Source organism: Carcharhinus amblyrhynchos, chromosome 9 (genome assembly GCF_965287045.1).
Source record: "Carcharhinus amblyrhynchos chromosome 9, sCarAmb.v2.hapA, whole genome shotgun sequence".
NCBI classification, from domain to species: domain Eukaryota; kingdom Metazoa; phylum Chordata; class Chondrichthyes; order Carcharhiniformes; family Carcharhinidae; genus Carcharhinus; species Carcharhinus amblyrhynchos.
The window spans coordinates 10878104-10902013 of NC_137332.1; the positions used below are offsets into that span (position 1 = coordinate 10878104).

Below are 23910 nucleotides of genomic sequence, written 5' to 3' on the forward strand. Positions count from 1 at the left end.
TCTGGACAGGCTTGTTGTCGGAACGTTGATGGGTGATTGTTGCCTCAGGAAGGCGAGGATGGATGATGTAGGTTTTTCTGTTCTCTATCCACCGCCCCCCCCTCCTTCTCGCTCGCTATTGATCTCAGTTCAGTGCAAGGTCACTTATCCAATCTGCAACACGCACAAGGGCACCTGAATGTTTTTCAAACTCCGAGCCCCTGACGCTTTTTTCTCAGCACGGGTGTCACCCAGTCGGATAACTGGATTAATAAAGAGAGAAATTGAGGGCGGAGGTGGAAGAGAAGCTAACAGGGAGCGTCACAGCTGGATTTGGGCTTTCTCATTTCTAACATTTGCTTTGTGTAGCAGTGAGAGAGGTAATGCCAGTCCATCAGCTAGCCAGGTCCTCACCTGTATCCTTCTTATCCCAGAATGAAAGAAAGAAACTAGAAACTAGAAACAGGAGTAGGCCTTTCGGCCCTTCAAGTTTGTTCCGCCATTCATTTTGATCATGGCTGATAATTGCATTCAGTATCCTGATTCCCACTTCCGCCCCCATATCTCTTGATCGATCTAGACCCAAAAGCTATATCTAATTTCTTCTTCAAATCACACAATGATTTGGCCTCGACTACATTCTGTGGGAGTGAATTCCACACATTCACCACTCTCTGCGTGAAGAAACTTCTCCTCACCGTAGTCCTAAAAGGTTTACCCCTTATCCTCAAACTATGATCCCTAGTTCTGGACTCCCCCACCATCGAGAACATTCTTTCTGAATCTCTCTGGCTAATCCTGTAGAATTTTATAAGTTTCTATGAGATCTGATCTCACTCTTCCAAACTTCAGTGAATATAATCCTCGCTGACTTAGTCTCCCCTCATATGACAGATCTGCCTTCCCAGGAATCAGACTGGTAGACCTTTGCTGTACTCCCTCTATAACAAAGACATCCTTCCTTAGATAAGGACACCAAAATTGCACACAATGTTCCAGGTGTGGCCTCACCAACGGCCTATATAATTGCAGTATAACATCCTATGCTCACATTTACATAGCACTTCTCAAGGTCTCAGGATGTCACTAAGCACTTTACAGCCAGTAAGCACTTCCAAAGCATAGTCACTAATGTAGGAAATGAAGGGGGTTGGGGGGAGCCAATTTGCATGCAGTAATATTTCCACAATCAAAGTTGAACAGAAAGCAAAGTCAGACTTGACAGTACTAACTGCACTCTCTGTAATAGCAAGAGTTGAATACTGTCCACCATCTACAAGGTACAGGACTTGCCTGGATGGGCGCAGCTCCAACAGCTGTCAAGAAGCTTGACGCCATCCAGGACAAAGCAGCCCACTTGATTGGCATAACATCTACAAATATGCACTTCCTCCACCACCGATGCTCAGTAGCAGCAGTGCGTACTATCTACAAGATGCACTGCAGCAATTCACCAAAACCCTTAGACAGCACCTTTGAAATTCACGACCACTTCCATTTTAGAAGGACAAGGACAGCAGATAACTGGGAACACCACCACCAGCAAGTTTCCCTCCAAGCCACTCACCATCCAGACTTGGAAATATATCACCGTTCCTTCACAGTGGCTGGGTCAAATTCCTGGAATTCCCTCCCTAACACATTGTGGGCCAACCCACAGCACATGGACTGCAGTGATGCAAGAAGGCAGCTCACCACCAACTTACCAAGGGCAACAAGGGATGGGCAATAAATGCTGGTCTAGCCAGCAATGCCCATGTCCCACGAATGAATAAAAAAAAAGCACTTAATAACTACCCACCATTATTAAAACAGAGGTCGATATTGCAGCATTATTGGATGTGATAATGAGTGGCAAGCCACGTCCTGCTCAAGAGGTTTAAGAGTCGCACCCAGCAATGTTGACTTGGCTAAAGAAGATGAACAAAGACAGCGTGCAAACTCAGGCTCCTTAAACCCATCATACTCACTCTGCTTTGGTTTTTATCAGCCCTGCCTTTCCAGTTTACTCACCAGATCTTTCAGCCGCCTCTTTTCTTGAGTAAGTCCCTAACTTCCCAACCCTTTGCACAGAGGCGTTTATCTGGGATTCTCTCCCAGCTGGCTTAGGTCGAATTCTGAAATCACGCCCACCCCTTTGTTCTGAAAATATCAAACATCTGCCATTGTGGAATCATTGTAGGTATAAAGCAGCAGTGGCAGTACACATTGCTCAACTTGCACACTATTACTTTCCTTTGAGAATCACAGGGGCTGCACTCATCACTAATCTGCTTCAGAATAAGGGCCCCGGAGGTTTCTTTACAATCTTGAAAGTCAATGAGGATCTACATGAGAGAGAATAAGGGAGGTGTGCTGCAGTTGCAAAGCTTGTGCCTGACTTTGCCAGATTTGCTTTGAAAGGATTCGGTTAGTTAGCAGACAGTGGGACACATAATTTGATTGAGATCGCTTGGCTTAGAGACTATTAACAGTCGGAATGATGCGACGGTCCGCTTGGAACCATCGGGGAATCTATTCAATTTGGTGCTGGAGGATTTTGATAGGGAGTGGAATGCATAATGTGGAGGGATGATTAACGCTATCCTTCACTGCTATCACAGCCAGGGGATATTCAAAGTAGCACTGGGACTGAGAAGACAGCTTCATGACAGTGCTGTCTGCTACTGAGGTCAGACCAGGCTGTATACAATCTTTGGCGTGATGACTTTGAAGAATGGCTTGGGAGCAAAAGCTATCTGTGGAGGGGGAGATAATCCCATCTGTTCTTTCATACTTTGGAAGTACTCACACAAACTGCTCACCCTGGTGCCACCAGGTAACGCTTGTAACTGCAAATTGACGCAGAATTACTGCACAGTGACCATTCAGCCCAGTTGACGTACACCAGCCTGTGATCTACATGATGTAAATTAAAGGTAAAGTTTATTTATTTATTAGTCACAAGTAAGGCTTACGTTAACACTGCAATGAAGTTACTGTGAAATTCCCCTAGTCGCCACAGTCGGACGCCTGTTGGGGTCAATGCACCTAACCAGCACGTTTTGCAGACGGTGGGAGGAAACCAGAACTCCCAGAGGAAACCCACACAGATATGGGGAGAATGTGCAAACTCCACACAGACAGTGACCCAAGCCGGGAATTGAACCCAGGTCCCTGGCGCTGGGAGGCAGCAGTGCTAACCACTGTGCCGCCCATGATCCCACTCCATTTAACTCTATCTATCAGAATTGCCCATTCTTCACTTTCCCATGTATTTATATAGATTAAGTTGTGCCATTTGCCTCAGCTGCTTCTTGCCATCATAACTTCCACATTATAGTCACTCTCTAACTAATGATGTTCCTTCTGAGTTTATTTTTAGATTTATTAGTTGCTATCTTATATTGAGGAGACGATGGCCTCGTGGTATTATCCCCAGACTATTAATCCAGAAACTCAGCTAATGTTCTGAGGACCTGGGTTCACCTCGGCAGATGGTGAAATATGAATTAAATTTTTAAAAATCTGTATTATCTGGAATTAAGAATCTACTGATGACCATGAAACCATTGTCAATTGTGGAAAAACCCCATCTGGCTCACTGATGCCCTTTTAAGGAAGGAAATCTGCTGTCCTTATCCAGTCTGGCCTACTCTTGACTCCAGACCTACAGCAATGTGGTTGACTCTCAACTGCCCTCCAAAGGCAACCGGGGATGGGCAATAAATGCTGGCCAGCCAGTGATGGCCGTGTTCCACAAATAAATAAAAACAGACTGTAGATTTCAGAACCCCCACAAATGGGAATAGTTTCTCTATGTTTACCCTCCATAATTTTTTAAAAATCTTTCATGGGGTGTGTCATTGGCTAGACCAGCATTTTATTGCCCATCCCTAATTGATTTGATTTGGTTTGATTTGATTTATTATTGTCACATGTATTAACATACAGTGAAAAGTATTGTTTCTTGCGCGCTATACTCTATGAATACCGTTCATAGAGAAGATAACGAGAGAATGCAGAATGTAGTGTTACAGTCATAGCTGGGGTGTAGAGAAAGATCAACTTAGTGCATGGTAGGTCCATTCAAATGTCTGACAGCAGCATGGAAGAAGCTGCTCTTGAGTCAGTTAGTACGTGACCTCAGAATTTTGTATCTTTTTCCCGACGGAAGAAGGTGGAAGAGACAATGTCCGGGGTGTGTGAGGACTTTAATTATGCTGGCTGCTTTGCCAAAACAGCAGGAAGTGGACAGAGTCAATGGATGGGAGGCTGGTTTGCGTGATGGACTGGGCTACATTCACGACCTTTTGTAGTTCCTTGCGGTCTTGGGCAGAGCAGGAGCCATACCAAGCTGTGATACAATCAGAAAAAATGCTTTCTATGATGCATCTGTAAACGGTGGTGAGAGTCGTAGCTGACATGCCAAATTTCCTTAGTCTTCTGAGAAGATAGAGGTGTTGATGGGCTTTCTTAACTACTACGGTGTCTGCAAGGAGGCACCAGGACAGGTTGTGGTGATCCATACACGTAATTGCCCTCAAGAAGGTGGCAGTGAGGGGCTTCCTTGAACCGCTGCTGCCCATGTGGTGTAGGTACACTCTTAGTGCTGTTAGGGAGGAAGTCCCAGGATTTTGACCCAGTGACAGTGATGGGTCACCAAATCAGGATGATGATTGGTTTGGAGGAGAACTCTAGGTCATAGTATTTCCATGCATCTGCAGTTCTCGTAGCCACAGTATTTATCTGACTGTGCTGTGGTCAATGGTGACCCCCAGTAGCACGGGATTCAGGGACAGTAATACACTTGACTGTGAGGGGGAGATTGTTAGATTCTCTCCTGTCGCAGCTGGTCATCGCCTGGCACTTGGGTGGTGCAAAACTAGTTCTTTTTCTCAGAGGGCCATGAGTCTCTGGAACTCACTTCCTCAAAAGGCAGTGGAAGCAGAGTCTTTGAATAACTTTAAGGCAGCGCTGGATAGATTCTTGATTAACAAGGGGGTGAAGGGTTATTGGGGAGTAGGCAGGAATGTGGGGTTAAGGTTACAATCAGATCAGCTATGCCTTTATTGAAAGGCAGAACAGGGTTGAGGGGTCGAATGGCCCACCCCTGCTCCCGGCTCCTACGTCTGTATGCCATTTGGGGCGGCACTGTGACACAGTGGTTAGCATTGCTGCTTCACAGCGCCAGTGACCCAGGTTTGATTCCTGACTTGGGTCACTGTCTGTGTGGAGTTTGCACATTCTCCCCATGTCTGCGTGGGTCTCTTCCAAGTGCTCCGGTTTCCTCCCACATTCTGAAAGTTAAGCGCATTAACCTGAACAGGCACCGGACTGTGATGACTAGAGGAATTTCACAGTAACTTAATTGCAGTGTTAAAGTAAGCCTTACTTGTGAGTAATAAATAAACTTTAACTTTTAACTTAGTGATTTAAGCCTAGCTATCGCTGCTGCATATAGACATGGATTTCTTCTGAGGAATTATGAATGGTGCTGAACATTGTGAGCATAATTTTAAAGACATTTGTTGGGTCATCTCTCGGCCTTTTTTCTGAAGGAGACACCCTAACTCGTTCTGAAAGCTGTATCCTATTAGGTTTGGTTTCATTCATGCAAATCCTTCTTGAGCTCTCGATACTGCTTTTATATCCTTTATTGTAAAGTCGAGGCCACAACACTGCACAGTACTCCAAGTGTGGCCTAACCAATCTTAACATAATCTCTCTGCTTTTGAATTCTATACATATTAAAGAAAAATGAAAGCAAGGCTGGAAAAAAAGGCGGAAAATATTAAATTTGTAGCTGGGATTTGTTGAGGGCCTCCACACCCAGCTGTCTACTATAATCGTATTCTTCTCATCTTCCTGTTATCTCCTCTTCAATTGTCGAAATCTCCTTGGGGGGAAAAGAGACTGGCATTTAGAATCATAGAACCTTACAGCGCAGAAGGAGGCCATTCAGCCCATCAAGTTTGTACCGGCCACAATCCCACCTAAGCCCTATCCCCTCAGCCCTATGCATTTATCCTAGCTAGTTCCCCTGACACGAAGGGGCATGGCCAATCCATCTAACCTGCACATCTTTGGACAGAGAGGAAACTGGAGCACCTGGAGCAAACTCCGCACAGTGACCTGAGGCTGGGATCGAACCCGGGTCCCTGTCGCTGTGAGGCAGCAGTGCTAACCACTGTGCCACCATGCTGTCCACATTCTCCACTTTGATTTGGGCAGCACAGTGGTGCAGTAGTTAGCACTACTGCCTCACAGTACCAGGGATCAGGGTTCCGTTCCAACCTTGGGTCATTGTCTGTGTGGAGTTTGCACGTTCGCCCTGGGTTTGCATGGGTTTCCTCCGGGTGCTCCGATTTTCTCCCACAGTCCAAAGCTGTGCAGGTTAGGTTGATTGTCCATTCTAAAATTGACCCTAGTGTCGGGGGGAAAAGAAGGGTAAATATATGAGGTTATGGGAATAGGGCATGTGTGGGATTGTGATTGGTGCAGGCTTGATGGGCCGAATGGCCTCCGTCTGCACTGTAGGGATTTGATGATTACATTGTGCCTTTCACAATCTCCATCCGTCACAGAGCTTTTCCAACAGTGAATTATTTTCCAAACATGCTCGCTGTATTGTGGGGAAAGTGGCGACCAGTATGCCACACAGCAGGTTGTCACACACAGCAATGCAATACTGCACAGATAGCCTGTTTCATTGGAATTTCAGAGGATAGGACCTGGGCAACTGATGGCTCAGTTACAAGTGGAAGGGGGGAAGGAGGGGGAGCAATGGAAATGGGTGATGTGCAGAAGATCAGAATTGGAGGAGTGCAATGCTTTCAGAGGGATGAGGGGCTGGAAGAGGCTGCAGAGACTGGGGGGGGGTGGCCTCCACAAAAAGGTTTGAAGATCAGGATAAGAATTTTTATAGTGTGTGAGACAAGGGACATATACTTTGTTTATAGTGTGTGAGACAAGGGACATATACTTTGATTTGATTTATTATTATCACATGTAATCGCGTACAGTAGAAAGTATTGTTTCTTGTGTGCTATGCAGTAAAGTTTATTTATTAGTCACAAGCAAGGCTGACATTAACACTGCAATGAAGTTACTGTGAAATTCCCCTAGTTGCCAACTCTGGCACCTGTTCAGGTCAGTGCACCTTACCAGCATACCTTTCATCAATGCATACTGTTGAAGGGAGGGTGTGCAGAATGTGGTGTTATAGTCATAGCCAGGGAGTATAGAATGATCTACTTAGTGCGAGGTAGGTCCGTTCAAAAGCCTGATGGCAGAAGCTGTCCTTGAGTTAATGCAGGTTGGTGAGCAAAACTGGATGTGAGTTTTTTTTATTCATTCGTGGAAATGGGCTTTGCTGGTTGGCCAGCATTTATTGTCCATCTTTAGTTGGCTGAGGGCAGTTTAGAGTCAACCTCATTGCTGTGGCTCTGGAGGCACATGTAGGCCAGATCAGGTAAAGATGGCAGATTTCCTTCCCTAAAGGACATTAGTGAACGATATGAGTTTTTCCGACAATCGACAATGGTTTCATGGTCATCAGCAGATTCTTATTTCCAGGTATGTTTTTATTGAATTCAAATTCCACCATCTGCTGTGGTGGGATTTGAACCTGGGTCCCCAGAGCATTAGCTGGGTTTCTGGATTGATAGTCTAGCGATAATACCACTGGGCCATTGTCTCCCCTCGTAAAATAAGGACAGCATAGTTTTTTGTAAGTGCTCACATTTATAGTGGCTGGAAGATGGGATGCTTGTGAAGAGATCATTGGGTGGTCAAGTTGAGGACTGACGAAGCCAGAGATAATGGTTTCATCAGAAGATGAGCTGTGTTAGGGGCAGAGCTGGGAGATGTTGTGGAGACAGACATAGCCTCTCCATCTCCAAGACCATCTATCCGGTTGGGTGATGCCCCAGGTCTGATTCAGCCTCAAGACAATGGTCAGCTGACAGGGCTGGAGTCAGTGGTTAGGGAATGAGGTTTGTGATGTTTCCAATGGCAATCGCTGGGGTTTTCCAGCCACGTCCGGTGCCGGAAACTTCTAGCCCCGCCGAAAGTCAAAAATCTTTTGGCTGGCCCGGCCCACAGCATTCTCTGCACTGGGTCTAGCCATGGAGGGACTGGAAAAATCCCAGCCAATGGCTTTTGGTCTTCCCAATCTGTAGCTGGGTGAAATTCCTAATTCTCTATTGAAGAATGAGCCACCTTGTTGAATGGTAAATCGTATCTGCTGCTCCAGACTTTGTATGCAACGTGGGATGACCATGTCAAGACCATTGTCCTACTTTGACACATCTACATCCTTACAATTGACTAATTTAGTTTTGCCTTTCCCACAAGAATAGATCTGACTTTTGACAGTGGGAGAGGGAAAAGAATTGCTGCTGTGTCTCTGAGGGAATCTGATTTTCTCATGGAGTAAATATAGAAGTTTATTCATTGTTTGATGGTGTTTGAGGTTTGCAAAATAAGCAATGGATGTTAGAGTGATCTTGTTTAATTTTTCCATGTCACTTATCAAGGCAGGTAACCACAGCCTCTGTGGATGTAGTGCTTTGAACTCGAAAAAGATATTTGATACAATTCAGCACTTAAAACAAGAGTCCACAGAATTGGAGATAACCTTGTGATATGATCTGGCAATTAGTTACAAGAATAGAAACATAGAAGATAGGAGCAGGAGGAGGCCATTTGGCCCTTCGAGCCTTCTCCACTATTCATTGCTGATCATCCTGCTTTCTACCAATAACCTTTGATCTCATTCACCCCAAGTGCTATATCCAGCCGCCTCTTGAATACATTCAATGTTTTGGCATCAACTACTTCCCGTGGTAATGAATTCCACAGGCTGACCACTCTTTGGGTGAAGAAATGTCTCCTCATCTCCATCCTAAATAGTCTACCCCGAATCCAGACTGTGACCTCTGGTTCTGGACTCCACCCACCATTGGGAACATCCTCCCTGCATCTATCCTATCTATGATGTGGGTATGCCGGCGTTGGACTGGCGTAAACACAGTAAAAAGTCTGACAACACCAGGTTTTAGTCCAACCTATTTATTTGATAATATACTCACAAGCTTTCAGGGTTAGTCCCTTCGTCAGGTGAATGGAGAGTTCTGGCGTCAGACAGAGCATATAAAGCACAGACTGTCTGTGCTTTATATGCTCTGTCTGAGGCCAGAACTCTCCATTCACCTGACGAAGGGACTAACCCCGAAAGCTTGTGAGTATATTATCAAATAAATAGGTTGGACTAAAACCTGGTGTTGTCAGACTTTTTACTGTCTATCCTATCTAGTCAGGTTAGAATTTTATAAGTCTCTTTGAGATCCCCCCTTATTTGTCTGAACTCCAGTGAATATAATCCTAATCTAGTCAATTTCTCCTCATATATCAGTCCCGCCAACCCCGCAATCAGCCTGGTAAACCTTCACTGCACTCCCTGAAGAATAAGAACATCCTTTCTCAGAAAAGGCGTCCAAAACTGCACACAGTTTTCTAGGTATTCTCTGTTTGGTATGATGTAGCAAATATGTTACCCAGGGAGTTGCCAGAACCTTTCCCTGTTAATAGACTTGAATGAAGGAATAGGTTGTTGCCTCTCCAGGCCTGCAGATCACAGTAAGTTAGGAGACACAGCAAGTTGTGTAGATAGGAGCAACAAGCTACAAAGAGACATGGGCAGACTATGAAAGTTAAATGTGCGGAACTGGGAAGTCATCCATTTCAGCTCTGATGAAGACAAATTGGAATATTTTCTTCATGGTGAGAGACTAAGAGCTCCGGAAGAGTAAAAGGATTCAGGTATCCATGTCCATAAATTACTAAAAACTGGCGCACAAATACCATTGTCTCAACAGGAATTACATTTGGAATATCACTGGATCAGTAATCCAGAGGACCAAGCTAATACTTTGGAGGCGATGGTTTAAATCCCGCAATCCCAGCTAGTGGAATTTGAATTCAATTAATAATAGTCATAGAGTCTCACAGATAAAACAGGCCCTTTGGCCCATCGTGTCTGTACCAACAAAACTACACTAAATCTGCACTCATCCCATTTTCCAATCGATAGCTTTGAATGCTGTGACATTTCAAGTGTTCATCCACGTACATTTTAAAGATTGTAAGGCTACCCGCCTCTACTACCCTCCCAGCAGTGCATTTCACATTTCCACAACCCTCTGGGTAAAAATAATTTATTCGGATCCCCTCTAAACCTCCTGCCACTCACCTTAAAATTATGCCCCTCGTTATTGATGCTTCAACAAGGCGAACAGCTGCTTCCTGTGTATCCTGTCCATACTCCTCCTACATCTTGATCAGGTGTTACCCCCACCCCGTCTCAGCCTTCTCTGCTCCAGAGCAAACAACCCAAGCCTATCTAGCCTCTCCTTATAAATGCTCCATCTCAGGCAGCATCCTGGTGAATCGCCTCTGCCCCCTCTCCAGTGCAATCACATCCTTCCTGTCATGGGGCAACCAGAACTGCGCACAATACTCCAGCTGTGGCCTAATCAAAGTTTTGTACAGCTCCAACATAATCTCCCTGCCCTTATAATCTGGGATTGAAAAGCTAGTCTCAGTCAATTGTCAATTGTTGGAAAAACCCATCTGGTTCACTTTAGAGAAGGAACTCTGCTGTCCTTACCTGGTCTGGCCTACACATGACTTGAGACCCACAGCAATGCAGTTAGCTCCTATCTGCTTTTTGAAATGGCCCAGCAAGCCACTCCACTCAAGGGCAGTTAGAGGTGGGCAGCACATGCTAGTCTTGCCTGTGAATCCCATGAATTTTTTAAAAAATGGCAAATGGAATGTTGACCTTTACCTGGAGATGGTTGGGATGTAAAAATGCAGAAGGGGTGGTTTTGCGCAGACTCCATTTTGAGTAGTACTTTCCGTTCCAGACACCAAGAGGAAGGAAGGATATACCAACCTTTGAGGAGGTGTGGCTTAGACAAACCAAAATGATACAAGGGTTAAATTCTGAGGCAAAGTGGCAAACTGGTCTTGTATTCCCTTGAATTTGGAATGTTGCTGGGATGGTCTGTTCCAAATGAAAAAAATATATACTTTTTGTTCTATTCATTCTCAATTTGTGGAAGTCACTGGCTGGCCAGCATTTATTACAAGTTGCCCTTGAGAAGGTGGTGATGAACGACATTCTTGACAACTTGAGTGGCTTGTTAGGCCATTTTAGGGGGCTGCTGTGGGTGTGGAGTCACATAGGCTAGATGAGGGAATGATAGCGTCCTTCATAAAGTTTGTACGTTCGTATTTATTTATTAGTGTCTTAAATAGGCTGACATTAATACTGTAAGAAGTCTCACCACACCAGGTTAAAAGTCCAGCAGGTTTATTTGGTAATCACGAGCATCTCCATATCATGGCTACATTAACACTACAATGAAGTTACTTTGAAAATCCCTACATTGCCACACTCTGGTGTCTGTTGGGGTGATGGAGAATTTAGCATGGCCAGTGCATCTAACCAGCACATCTTTCGGGCTGTGGGAGGAAACCACAGCACCTGGAGGAAACCCACACAAACATGGGGAGAACATGCAAACTCCGCATAGGCAGTGACCCAAGGCTAGAATCGAACCCGTGTCCCTGGCACTGAGGCATCAGTGCTGACCATTGTACCACCGTGTGATCTTGTAGATTGGGTTCCAGCTGGAAGGAGCTAATAGTGTGTGGAATTTTGTGAAGCCTATTTTAACAAACCGTGCCAGGTACCCTGAGAATATCACCGCCCCCACAAGCTGCAGCTGAATTAAGAGTTATTGCTGGGGGGCTTCGAGAATTGAAAAGACAAGTTTAATGCAGGAACGTATAATTAGGGAGAGGATAGAGGCCAAACAGTGGCTATTAATCCAAGGTGCAGTATTGTAATCCCGCAATAGATTTTTCCCACAGCGCTGACCTAATGAAAAATGAAGAAGCCAAAAAGTTCAGTAGTGGCGTCAGGGTGCAGCAGAGTAATGACTGTGCGACTGAGTTAGTAATCCCGACAATAAAGCTCAAATTCCACCGTGGCAGTTTGAGATTTCGAACTTAATTAAAGCATAAAACCTGCCAGTGAAAAAGACCTGTGTAGCATGTTTGACCATCTCAGAATCTTTCCTTAAAGTACATTTGGAGTGTAATCAATGCTGCGACGTAAGAGATGTGGCAACCAATTTATACACATTAAGCTCCCACGGACAGTAATGTGGTAATGATAGAATCCTTACAGTGCAGAAGGAGGCCATTCAGCCCACCGAGTCTGCACCTACCACAATCTCATTCAAACTCTATTCCAGTAGCCGCACATAATTACCCTGACACTAAGGGCAATGTAGCACAGCCAGTCAACCTAACCCGCACATCTTTGGACTGTGGGAGGAAACCAGAGGACCCGGAGGAAACCCACGCAGACAAATAATGATTCAATTTTTTTGTAGCGATGTTGATTGAAGGATAAATATTGGCCCGGATACCAGGGATTACTCTGTACTGTAGGGTTTCTACAATTTCAATGATACTTCCCCTGCTGTTTTTAAAATTTTTACATTCTTCTGAGCGAGCAGGCAAGGTCTTACTTCAAAAATGAGCACCTCCATTATTCAGTGGTGCACTGGAGTGTCCACGTGATTGTGAAACTATTGGTCTGTCACACACAAACCACGTGCTTCTTCACTGAAGTCCTGTTGTCCTTACCTGTTTATAGAATTCCTACAGGAGGAGGCTATTCGGCTCATCGAGTCAGTACCGACCACAATCCCACCCAGCCCCTGTCCCCGTAGCCCCACGCATTTACCCTAGCTAATCTTCCTGACACTAAGGGTTAACTTATCATGGCCAATCAACCTAACCTGCACATCTATAGACTGTGGGGAGGAAAGCCAGAGCACCCAGAGGAAACCCACGCAGACACGGGGAGAACGTGCAAACTCCACACAGTGACCCGAGGCTGGAATTGAACCTGGGACCCTGGAGCTATGAGGCAGCAGTGCTAACTGCCGTACCACCGTGCTGCTGTTCTGGCCTTTACCTGACTCACCCACACCACACTGTCCTTTGATGTGGCTCTCAGTTATACATCTTATTCTCAAGGCACCTAAGAAATGAATGACTGCATGCTGAAACTTAATTTAGAAAGAAAACATATCCCCTGATAGCAGACGGCTTGTACATTAGCCACTTTTCTATATAATTTTGTTAAAGCTCGGATGTACCCGATGAGGACAATTGATTGGAAAACTGGGCTGTATTCCTGCTGTTTTCGAGCCACTTTTGATTTATTTCTTGGAAGCAGTAAGAATAAAAACCTGCTGAGCAAAGAAATCAGACACTTTGCTCTTTACTGCCAATGTAGTGTGGGACACGCTGTGAGGAATTGATGGGACGCACAATTCGAGAGAACAGTAATCAGTGATATTCTCCCAAGTTAGTTAAAGTTTGTTCCGCCAAGCAGAATTACGTAGAATGCGGCACAGACACCAGCTGTTTGGCCAAAATATTTGAAGTGAAGATTATCGGCTTGAAGGAGAGAAAGAACTTGCATTTATTTTAGGCCTATACTCTCTGGAATTTAGAAGAATGTGGGGAGACCAAATTGAGGCATGCAAGATGATAAAAGGTATGGATAAAGTAGACATGGAGCAGATGCTTCCTCTTGTGGGGCTTTCTAGGACAAGAGGTCGTAGTCTTTGGATAAGGGATAGGAAATTTAAAACAGTTGAGGAGAAACAACTTCTCCCAGAGGGTTGTGAATCTGTGAAATTCGCTATCCCAAAGTGCAGTGGATATTGGGACAGTGAGTCAATTTAAGGAGGGGTTAGACGAATTTTTAATTGGTAATGGGCTGAAGGGTTATGGGGAGAAGGCGGGAAAATGGGGATGAGGAGCAGATCAGCCATGATCGAATGGCGGAACGGACTCAATGGGCCAACCACCGAGGGCAGAGATTTCTTCACCCAGAGAAAGGGTGCCAATTCTGGAGGTGACCAAACTCTGGATATGATAACAAAAGCAACATGTGGTGGGCAGCACGATGATACAGTGGTTAGCACTGCTGCCTCACAGCGCCAGGGACCTAGGTTCAATTCCCAGCTTGGGTCAATTCCCAGCTTGTCTGTTTGGAGTCTGCACATTTTCCCCATGTCTGTGTGGATTTTCCTCACAGCTGCTCCAATTTTCTCCCTCAGTCTGGAAGACATGCTGGTTAGGTGCATTGGCCATGCTAAATTCTCCCTCAGCGTACCCGAACAGACATCGGAGTGTGGCGACTCTGGGATTTTCACGGTGACTTCATGCAGTATGAATGTAAACCTTGTGACTAATAAATAAACTTTACTTTATGTTTGCAAGTCTATAAATGCAGAAGCAAATGGAGTACAGAATACCAGAGGCACATTGCCAATGACTAACTCAGGAATGAGCAGAACTCAATTGATCTTGCAGAGTCCAGCTCAAGAATAGATGTACCCCAGTGATATTTAGATGCATAAAACCTAATAACCACCAAGATATAAGATTAAAGCAAAACAAAACACACACCCTGGAATTTTCATGTGATTGAAACACCAGTGGTCAGGAATATAAGTAATTGTTGTGCTCGTATTTGTAATCACTGAGTTTGGTTTGTGGTTCCTAATCCAGATAAGGAATGTGCAATTTCAAACAACAAATATGAGCTTTTAGTTTTTTTAGTTTGTGATTTCAAAAGAGAGAAAGACTTGCATTTATTGAGCGCCTTTCACATCCTCAGGACACTCCCTAAGTGCTTTATGGCCAAATCTCGTGATGCAGGGATGAGTGGCAGCCAGTTTGCACACAAAGTGGTCACACAAACAGCAATGAGGTGAATAACCCGGTATAAGAACACAAGAACATAAGAAATAGGAGCAGGAGTGGGCCATCTAGCCCCTTGAGCTGCCCCGCCATTAATAAGATCATGGCTGATCTGAAGTGGATCAGTTCCACTTACCTGCCTGCTCCCCATAACCCTTAATTCCTTTACCGATCAGAAATCTATACACCTGTGACTTAAACGTATTCAACGAGGTAGCCTCCACCTCTTCAATGGGCAGGGAATTCCAGAGATTCTCTACCTTCTGAGAGAAGAAGCTCCTCCTCAACTCTGTTCTAAATTGACTCCCCCTTATTTTGAGGCTGTGCCCTCTAGTTCTTGTTTTCTTTCTAAGTGAAAAGAATCTCTCTGCCTCTACCCTATCTAGCCCCTTCATTATCTTATATGTCTCTATAAGATCACTTCTCAGCCTTCTAAACTCCAACAAGTACAGGCCCAATCTACTCAAGCTTTCCTCATAAGCTAACCCCCTCATCTCCGGTATCAACCTGGTGAACCTTCTCTGTACCCCCTCCAAAGCCAATATATCCTTTCGCAAATAAGGGGACCAAAATTGCACACAGTACTCCAGCTGTGTCCTCACCAGTACCTTGTACAACTGCAACAAGACCTCCCTGCTTTTATATTCTATCCCCCTTGCTACAAAGGCCAACATTCCATTCACCTTCTTGATCACCTGCTGCACCTGCAGACTGAGTTTTTGCGATTCATGCACAAGGACCCCCAGGTCCCTCTGCACTGTAGCATGTTGTAATTTTCCACCATTTAAATAATAGTCCATGATTGTGTTTATAGTCCATTGTGTGCTTGTGATTATGTCCATAGTCCATATGATTGTGATGATGTTTGGTTGAGAAATGAATGTTGGCCAAGACACTGGGGAACTCCATTGCTGCGGTTTAGCCTTTGTTAGCCCCGCTGTGAGAACAGATACGGCCTTGGCTTAACATTTGTCTGCGAGGCAGCAACTCCAGCAGTGCAGCACTCCCTCAGTGCTGCGGTACTCCCTCAGTGCTGTGGTACTCCCTCAGTGCTGCGGCACTCCCTCAGTGCTGTGGTACTCCCTCAGTGCTGTGGTACTCCCTCAGTGCTGCGGCACTCCCTCAGTGCTGCGGCACTCCCTCAGTGCTGCAGCACTCCCTCAGTGCTGCGGTACTCCTCAGTGCTGTGGCACTCCCTCAGTGCTGTGGCACTCCCTCAGTACTGCACCATGGAGTTCCAACCTGGATTTTGCACTCACACCTCTGTAGGGGACAAGATCATAAAATCATGGGGGTTTACAGCATGGAAACAGACCCTTTGGCCCAACTTATCCATGCCACTCAATGTTTACCACTAAGCTAGTCTCAATTGCCTGCATTTGGCCCATATCCCTCCATACCCATCTTACTCATGTAACTGTCTAAATGCTTTTGAAAAGACAAAATTGTACCCGCCTCTACTACTGCCTGTGGCAGCTTGTTCCAGACACTCACCACCCTCTGTGTGAAAAAGTTGGACCCTTTTGTATCTCTCTCCTCTCCCCTTAAATCTGATGAAGGAGCTGCACTTCAAACCCATTGGACGATAACCTGGTGTCGTGTGACTTCTCAGCTTGTGCACCCCAGTCCAACACCGGCACTCTGGAGGGGAAACAATTCCTGACTCCAATGGTTCGGGTGTTACCCTCTGAGTCACGGCTGACCCCTATCATAGAATCCTACAGCGCAGAAAGAGGCCCTTCAGCCCATTGAGTCTGCACCGAATACAATCCCACCCCTATCCCCATATCCCTACATATTATACCCACTAATCCCTCTAACCTACACATCCCTGGACACTAAGGGGCAATTTCTTACCATGGCCAATCAACCTAACCCACACATCTTTGGACTGTGGGAGGAAACCCACGCAGACACGAGGAGAATGTGCAAACTCCACACAGACAGTGACCTGAGCCGCGAATCGAATCCAGGACCTGGAGCTGTGAAGCAGCAGTGCTAACCACTGTGCTACCGTGCTGTCCAGTTGCACCCTAATTAGGTTTAATTCTCATTGATTAAAATAGGCAGTTGTTTATAAAACATACGTGTGTCTGAGTTGCATACCTTGGCCGGCAGTAAACCTTTGACCTGTTCTGATACGATTCAGTATCAACGTGTTAACATCACACAGCCTTTCACCAAAACCGTGTTGCTGCCTATCCAGTTACATTTCAGTTGACACTGTCTGTGCTGTGGCTGATGCTTCATTTTCTGACTTTCTCTCCATTAACTCAGCAGCCTCCCAAGGCTCCAATTCTGTTTCTCGTTATGCAAGTCCGTCCACGCCCTGATGATTGCACTCTGCCTTCATAGCTTCAGATTTCCCATCCTGTATTGAAGGAACCCTGCCGTGTTCTCCTCGGTAGAATGGCTGAAACATCTTGAGCCTCCCCTGTGTCCTGCAGGGAATAAAAAATTCCTTCAGTTCCCCAAGGATGCAGTTTTTACATTTCTCCAGAGGCTAACCTATAGCTTAAAGCTCGAATATCCCTGTTGGATCCATTCATTCCTTTAAACAGACGAGGGGACGGCACTTGGGATGAGTTTAAAAGGCTTTTCTTTGAACAGAACTTAAAAAAATTAACATGACAAAAGAAAAAGCGAACTTGGAGACTGGCTTCCCAGGCAGGCACTGTACTGAACTTGAACACAGTTCCAAAATATATTTCAACCCTTATCTCATTACTGGCCAAATCCTTGGCAGGCTTTCTCTGTCTAGAAAAACAATCCTTGCAGCTGTTGTTAAGTTGTTGTTTGCCTGCATTGTGTACCCATCAGGAATGCAGACAATTTTTCGCTAACCCATCATGCCTCCTGATTCTAATGTAGTCAAGCCAGCTACAGTTGGTCAGCTTAGCAGAGTTAGTCACATAGGCAGAAATATCTTTGCACAGACTGAAGCAACTAGGGCTAAGCTTACGTAGGATCTCACCCTCCCTCACACAACAGTACCCTCAGCCTCAGAATGTCCTCTTACTGCAAATGGCGCTCTCACCTTCTCAACCCTCACAATTCCTCATATACACATTGCGCCCTCCTCTATTACACGACAGCATGGTATCTTAGCTTAACACACTTCTTCCCTCCTAATTTCCTGAGTTTTGGTTATGGTGTGTCTAATAAAACACTAATTAAGAATAATTTCCAAACTACTAAAGATGTAGAGACAGGAATAGAGTGCTTAACCTCACAGCCTTGGCCTCAACAGCAGGCAGCACATGTTTGAATATTGGGCATCCCCAAATGGGCATTTCTTCAGCCGCCCATTTCAGAGTGGGCACAAGGGGAGCAGGGGAGAGGACGTGTGGGGAGCAGGGGAGCGGGCGTGAGGGGAGCATGGGAGTGGGCAGTAGGGGAGCAGGGACACGAAGGGAACGGGTGCAAGGGGAGCGGGGGTGCGAGAGAGGCAGGGGTGCAAGGGGAGCAGGGGAACGGATGTGAGAAGAACGGGGAACCATGCTGGCAGGGTAGGACCTGAGTGCTCTCGAGAAGTGAGGAGGAATGCTCCCACCTAGACCAAGTATTAAAAGTAGAGTTAAAACCCAGGTATGGATCTAGATTGAGGCTAGTCTGTAATTTAGTCCCATTGAATGACCTCAGCTAATAAAAATTTATCAATCTGCATTCTGATATTTTTCCTCAATCCTCAATATTAATTTGTTTGGGTTGTTTTGAGGGGGAGGGGGTGCGGTTGTGGCCGGAGTTCCAGATTTTCACTCCTTTTTGCTCCACTGTGCTCCTGGCTGGCTACCCATTAGCTGCCCTCCCACCGGCTGCCTTCTGTAAACTTCAGGGCATCCACAGCCCTGGCATCTGGGATTGCATTACCTCCCCTCCCCCCCCCCAGCCCCCCTCCACACCTCACCCTCCCCACACCTCTCCCTCCCCACACCTCTCCCTCCCCACACCTCTCCCTCCCCCCCAGCCCCCCTCCACACCTCACCCTCCCCACACCTCTCCCTCCCCACACCTCACCCTCCCCACACCTCTCCCTCCCCACACCTCACCCTCCCCACACCTCACCCTCCCCACACCTCTCCCTCCCCACACCTCTCCCTCCCCCCCAGCCCCCCTCCACACCTCTTCCTCCCCACACCTCTTCCTCCCCACACCTCTCCCTCCCCACACCTCTCCCTCCCCACACCTCTCCCTCCCACCTCTCCTCTCCACTCCCACACCCCCACCCCTCTCCTCCCATACCCCCCCATCCTTGGCCCCCACACCACCAACATCCCCCCCCCCCCCACACCACCACCCCACTCCTTCCCTCCCACACTCCCCCACCCCTCCCCTTCCACACCTCCACCCCTCCTCTCCCCTCTCACACACCCTCCCTTCCTCTCCCCTCGCCTCCCAGAGCTGATAAATTCTCAATTGGTTTGTGGCCTTGCCCCCTCCCTAAGTCTGTCAGCTGTGGTGTTCACTGGATGGTATTTTTGTCTCTGAGTCACGTCCTTCTTCAGCGACTTGAACAGAGAAAGAATCTGAGCTGACAATCCCAATGCTGTGCGGAGGGACTGTTGCATTGTTTGAGGTGCTGTCTTTTGGCTGAGATGTTAAACTGAGGACCTGTCCAACCTTTTAAATGGAGAGCAGGGAATTATCCTAATATAAGGCAGATTAGCTGGTCACTCTGGTATTGCTGTTTGTGGGAGCTTGCTGTGCACAAGTGACTGTGTGCAGGTCGCTGCCACACTTCCTTACATTCCAACAGCAGCTTCAAAAATACTTCACCTGCCACAAAGCGCGTTGGGACACCTGAATCCTTAAACAGTATTGTTTGTAGAATCATAGAATCCTATAATGCAGAAAGAGGCCATTCGGTCCATCGAGTTAGCACCAAACACAATCCCACCCAGGCCCTGTCCCTGTAACCCCACACACTTACACTACCCAACCCCCCCCGACATTAAGGGTCAATTTAACATGGCCAATCCGCCTAACCGGCACATCTTTGGAGTGTGGGAGGAAACCGGAGCACCTGGAGGAAACCCACACAGACACGGGGAGAACATGCAAACCCCAAACTCCACACAGACAGCGATCTAAGCCGGGAATCGAACCCAGGTCCCTGGAGTCACGAGGCAGAGCTTCCACACGGGTTTCTCTGCCTTCAATCAAAAGTCAACTCTGCGTCAGCTGCGGTGCCGGAAGTGAGTGAGTTCATTGACGTGTGGCTGGTGAATCGAAACAAAAACGTTTGAATTCTTGCAGGGGAGAAGGGCCAGGAGAACGGTATTGGAGATAAGATCGTTGGTGAGATTGTTTAGGCTGCGCTGTGTGAGAATGCTTCACAGCAAAACGGCCAAGGGCAGAGGTAATTTGTCAGTGAGGTCAGCTGCCACTTCTGGGGGAATGCACATCTGATGTTAATAAATGGAATGATTGATGGGACTAACTGGATGATGAAAAGTGCAAAGCAACCTACACAATGGACTTGCATGTTAATTGGACGATTTTAAATGCAGCAGCCGCATGTTATAGATTACTGTTTGAGACCGGCTAGCCCAACAGAATGTTAATGGACTGTGGCTTCCAATTTGTTTTCTGCCTTCCCCCCTCTCCCCCCGCGCCCGCCCCACCACCCCCACCCCCGGCTCCCATGTATGTATATGCACCATTTTCAAAAGTACTCGAAGTGTGAAGCATTGCAGAGAGAGCAAGTGGCGGCTGCTGCATAATTGGAACAGAAGTTCAATTTAATCCCGCAACAGGATTTAAAATGTGCTTGGCAAAAAAAAAATAATCTGCGCACCTCACCGAGCTCACATGATATTTGAAGCAGCAATCTCGCGTCGAATGTGGTCAAATTGTGTGTTGCAGCTGGCTGTACACGGGCTAGATTGAACTCCAATGAGTTTAGATGCAATCAGTTTAAATGGCAAACACTGACTTGCTAGATTCTTAGCTGAACTAACGGAACACTGCCTGCATGAAACAATCCCGTCTCATCATTATTTCTCTGCCTGAGCTCTTTATGTAACTTTTTTTTGTACTTAATATTTTAACTCTTCAGAGGCAAGAATCGAGTCAGACTAGCCTTCTTCATACAGCACTTGGAGCGAATGGGATTAAAGGTTATGGGGGGAAAAGCAGGATTAGGCTATTGAGTTGGATGATCAGCATTGATCATATGAATGGCAGAGCAGGCTCGAAGGGCCAAATGGCCTTCTCCTGGTCCTATGTTTCTACGTTTAACTACCTTATCTAGCCTGCTGTTTTCAGAGATCTGTGGGCGGCACAGTGGTTAGCACCTGCTGCCTCACAGCGCCAGGGACCCGGGTTCGATCCAGTGTCTGTGTGGAATCAGCACGTTCTCCCCGTGTCAAGGTTAAAAGCAAATTACTGCGGCTGCTGGAACCTGAAACCAAAAGCGAAAATGCTGGAAAATCTCAGCAGGCATGGCAGCACCTGTAAGGAGAGAAAAACAGATGCTGCCAGACCTGCTGAGATTTTCCAGCATTTTCGCTTTTGGCTTCCCGTGTCTGTGTGGGTTTCCTCCAAGTGCTCCGGTTTCCTCTCTCAGTCTAAACGATGTGCAGGTTAGATGGATTGGCCTTGCTAAATTGACCTTCTGGATCAACGGGACTAGCTAGGGTAAATTATAGGGTTATGAGGACAGGGCCTGGGTGGGATTGTGGTCAGTGCATACTCGATGGGCTGAATGTGCTCCTACTGCACTGTAGAATTCTATGATTCTATAATAACATGGTCTGGCAGCTGTACAAATAAAGATAAAATGGAGATGAGGAGAAACTGTCTCCCTCCAAGGGTGATGAATCCATTTCTAAGGAAGGATATTCTGGCCTTGGAGAGGGCCCAGGAGAGGTTCACAAAAATTATTCCAGGAATGAAAGCCTTGATGTATGAAGAGCATCTGAGGACTCTGGATGGAGTTTAGAAGTTTGAGGGGGGATCTCATTGAAGCTTACAGGATACTGAAAGGCCTGGATAGAGTGGACCCGGGGAAGATGTTTATTAGTCGGAGAACTAGGATCCGAGGGCACAGCCTCAGAATAAAGGGACCACCCTTTAGAACTGAAATGAGGAGGAATTTCTTCAGCCAGAAACTGTGGAGTTCATTGTCACAGAGGACTCTGGAGGCCAGGTCATTGAGTGTCTTTAAGATGGAGATAGATAGGTTCTTGATTGGTGAGAGGATCAAAGGTTACAGAGAGAAGGGGGTTGAGAAACATATCAGCCACGATTGAATGGTGGAACAGACTCGATGGACAGAATGGTCTAATTCTGCTCTGACATCTTATGGTCTTATGAATCTGTGGAATTCACTACCCCAGAGTGTGGTGGATGCTGGACCATTGAGTAAATTTGAGGAGGAGATAGACAGATTTGTAATTAGTAATGGTTGAAGGGTTATGGAGAAAGGGCAGGAAAATGGAGTTGAGGCTGAGATGAGATCAACCATGACGATATTGAATGGCAGAGCTGAATTTCCCACTCCTCTTCCTAGTTCTTATGTTCTTTCAGCCCAAAACAATAACAACACAACAAACATTTAAATTCTGCCTTGAACATGCTGAAGAAGCTCAAAGAAGTGGTTTTTAAGGAGTGTCTTTAAGATATACCTGCAAATTCTCCTCCCAGCCACTCACCATCCTGACTTGGAAATATATCGGCTGTTCCTTCTCTGTCACTTGGTCAAAATCCTGGAACTCCCTTCCTAACAGCAGTGTGGGTGTACTTACAGCACATGGACTGAAGTGGTTAGAGTCATAGAGGTTTACAGGGTGGAAACAGGCCCTTCGGCCCAACTTGTCCATGCCACCTATTTTTTAAACCCCAAAGCTAATCCCAATTGCTCGCATTTGGCCCATATCCCTCTATACCCATCGTACCTGTGTAACTATCAAAATGCTTTATAAAAGGTATTATACCCTCTACTACTGCCTCTAGCAGCTTGTTCCAGACACTCACCATCTTATGTGTGAAAAAATTACCCCTCTGGACACTTTTGTATTAAGAAGAAAGCTCACCACCACCTTCTCAAGGACAATGAGGGATGGGCAGTAAATGCTGGCCACACCATGAAAGAATCTTTTTAAAAAGGAGGGATAGAGAGGTTTGATCTCCATGTCAGCCTTGCAAAAACAGATAGTTCTCTCTGGCAGTCTGAATCAATAACCGTGATACCTTTTCGAACCACGTAAAGCTCCCCTGATTTTAGTTCAGTCCGTCACTCCTCTGTTCAAATCCTTTTTGCTAATACCTCGAACCAAGCAGTGCTCTTTTAGCAAGAAATCCAGAGCTTCCCGTCCCATCCTTTCAAAAGGCTGGGTACATGAATCAGGAAGAGTTAGCAAGCAGGTACAACACGAGATTAGGAAGACAAGTGGAATGTGGCCATTTATTGGGGAGTGGAATATAACAATTGGGATGTTTTGCTATAGTTGTACCATTGGTGAGATCACAGTATAGCGCAGTGTACAGAATGTTCAGAGTGCAGTGTACATTTTTGGTCTTATTTAGGAAAGGATATGTTTAGGAAAGCGGGGGACAGCACGGTGGCACAGTGGTCAGCACCACTGCTTCACAGCTCCAGGGCCCTGGGTTCGATTCCCGGCTCAGGTCACTGTCTGTGTGGAGTTTGCACATTCTCCTCGTGCCTGTATGTGTTTCCTCCGGGTACTCCGGTTTCCTCCCGCAGTCCAAAGATGTGCAGGTTAGATTGATTGGCCGTGCTAAAAAATTGCCCCTTAGTGTCCAGGGATGTGTAGGTTAGAGGGATTAGTGGGTATAATATGTTGGGATATGGGGTTAGGGCCTGGGTGGGATTGTGTTCGGTGCAGACTCGATGGGCTGGAGGGCCTCTTTCTGCACTGTAGGGTTCTATGATCTATGATCTAAATGTGTTAGAAGGAGTTCAGAGAAGATTCATCCCACTGATACCTTAAGGGGACAGAGTTACTTTAAGAGGAAAGGTTGCACAGACTGGGTCTGTGTCCATTAAATTTGAGAAGAATGGATGGTGATCTTGTTGAAACGTATAAGATGCTGAGGAGAATTGACAAGATGGATGCTGAACGGTTG

At 46.2% G+C, this 23910-nt stretch overlaps 1 protein-coding gene across 1 annotated transcript in view; it reads left to right on the top strand.

Annotated features, from left to right (window-relative positions):
• The window catches only part of pigk (phosphatidylinositol glycan anchor biosynthesis, class K), a 133285-nt gene that overhangs the window by 107766 nt on the left and 1609 nt on the right, over positions 1-23910 (top strand). The window lies entirely within an intron of this gene.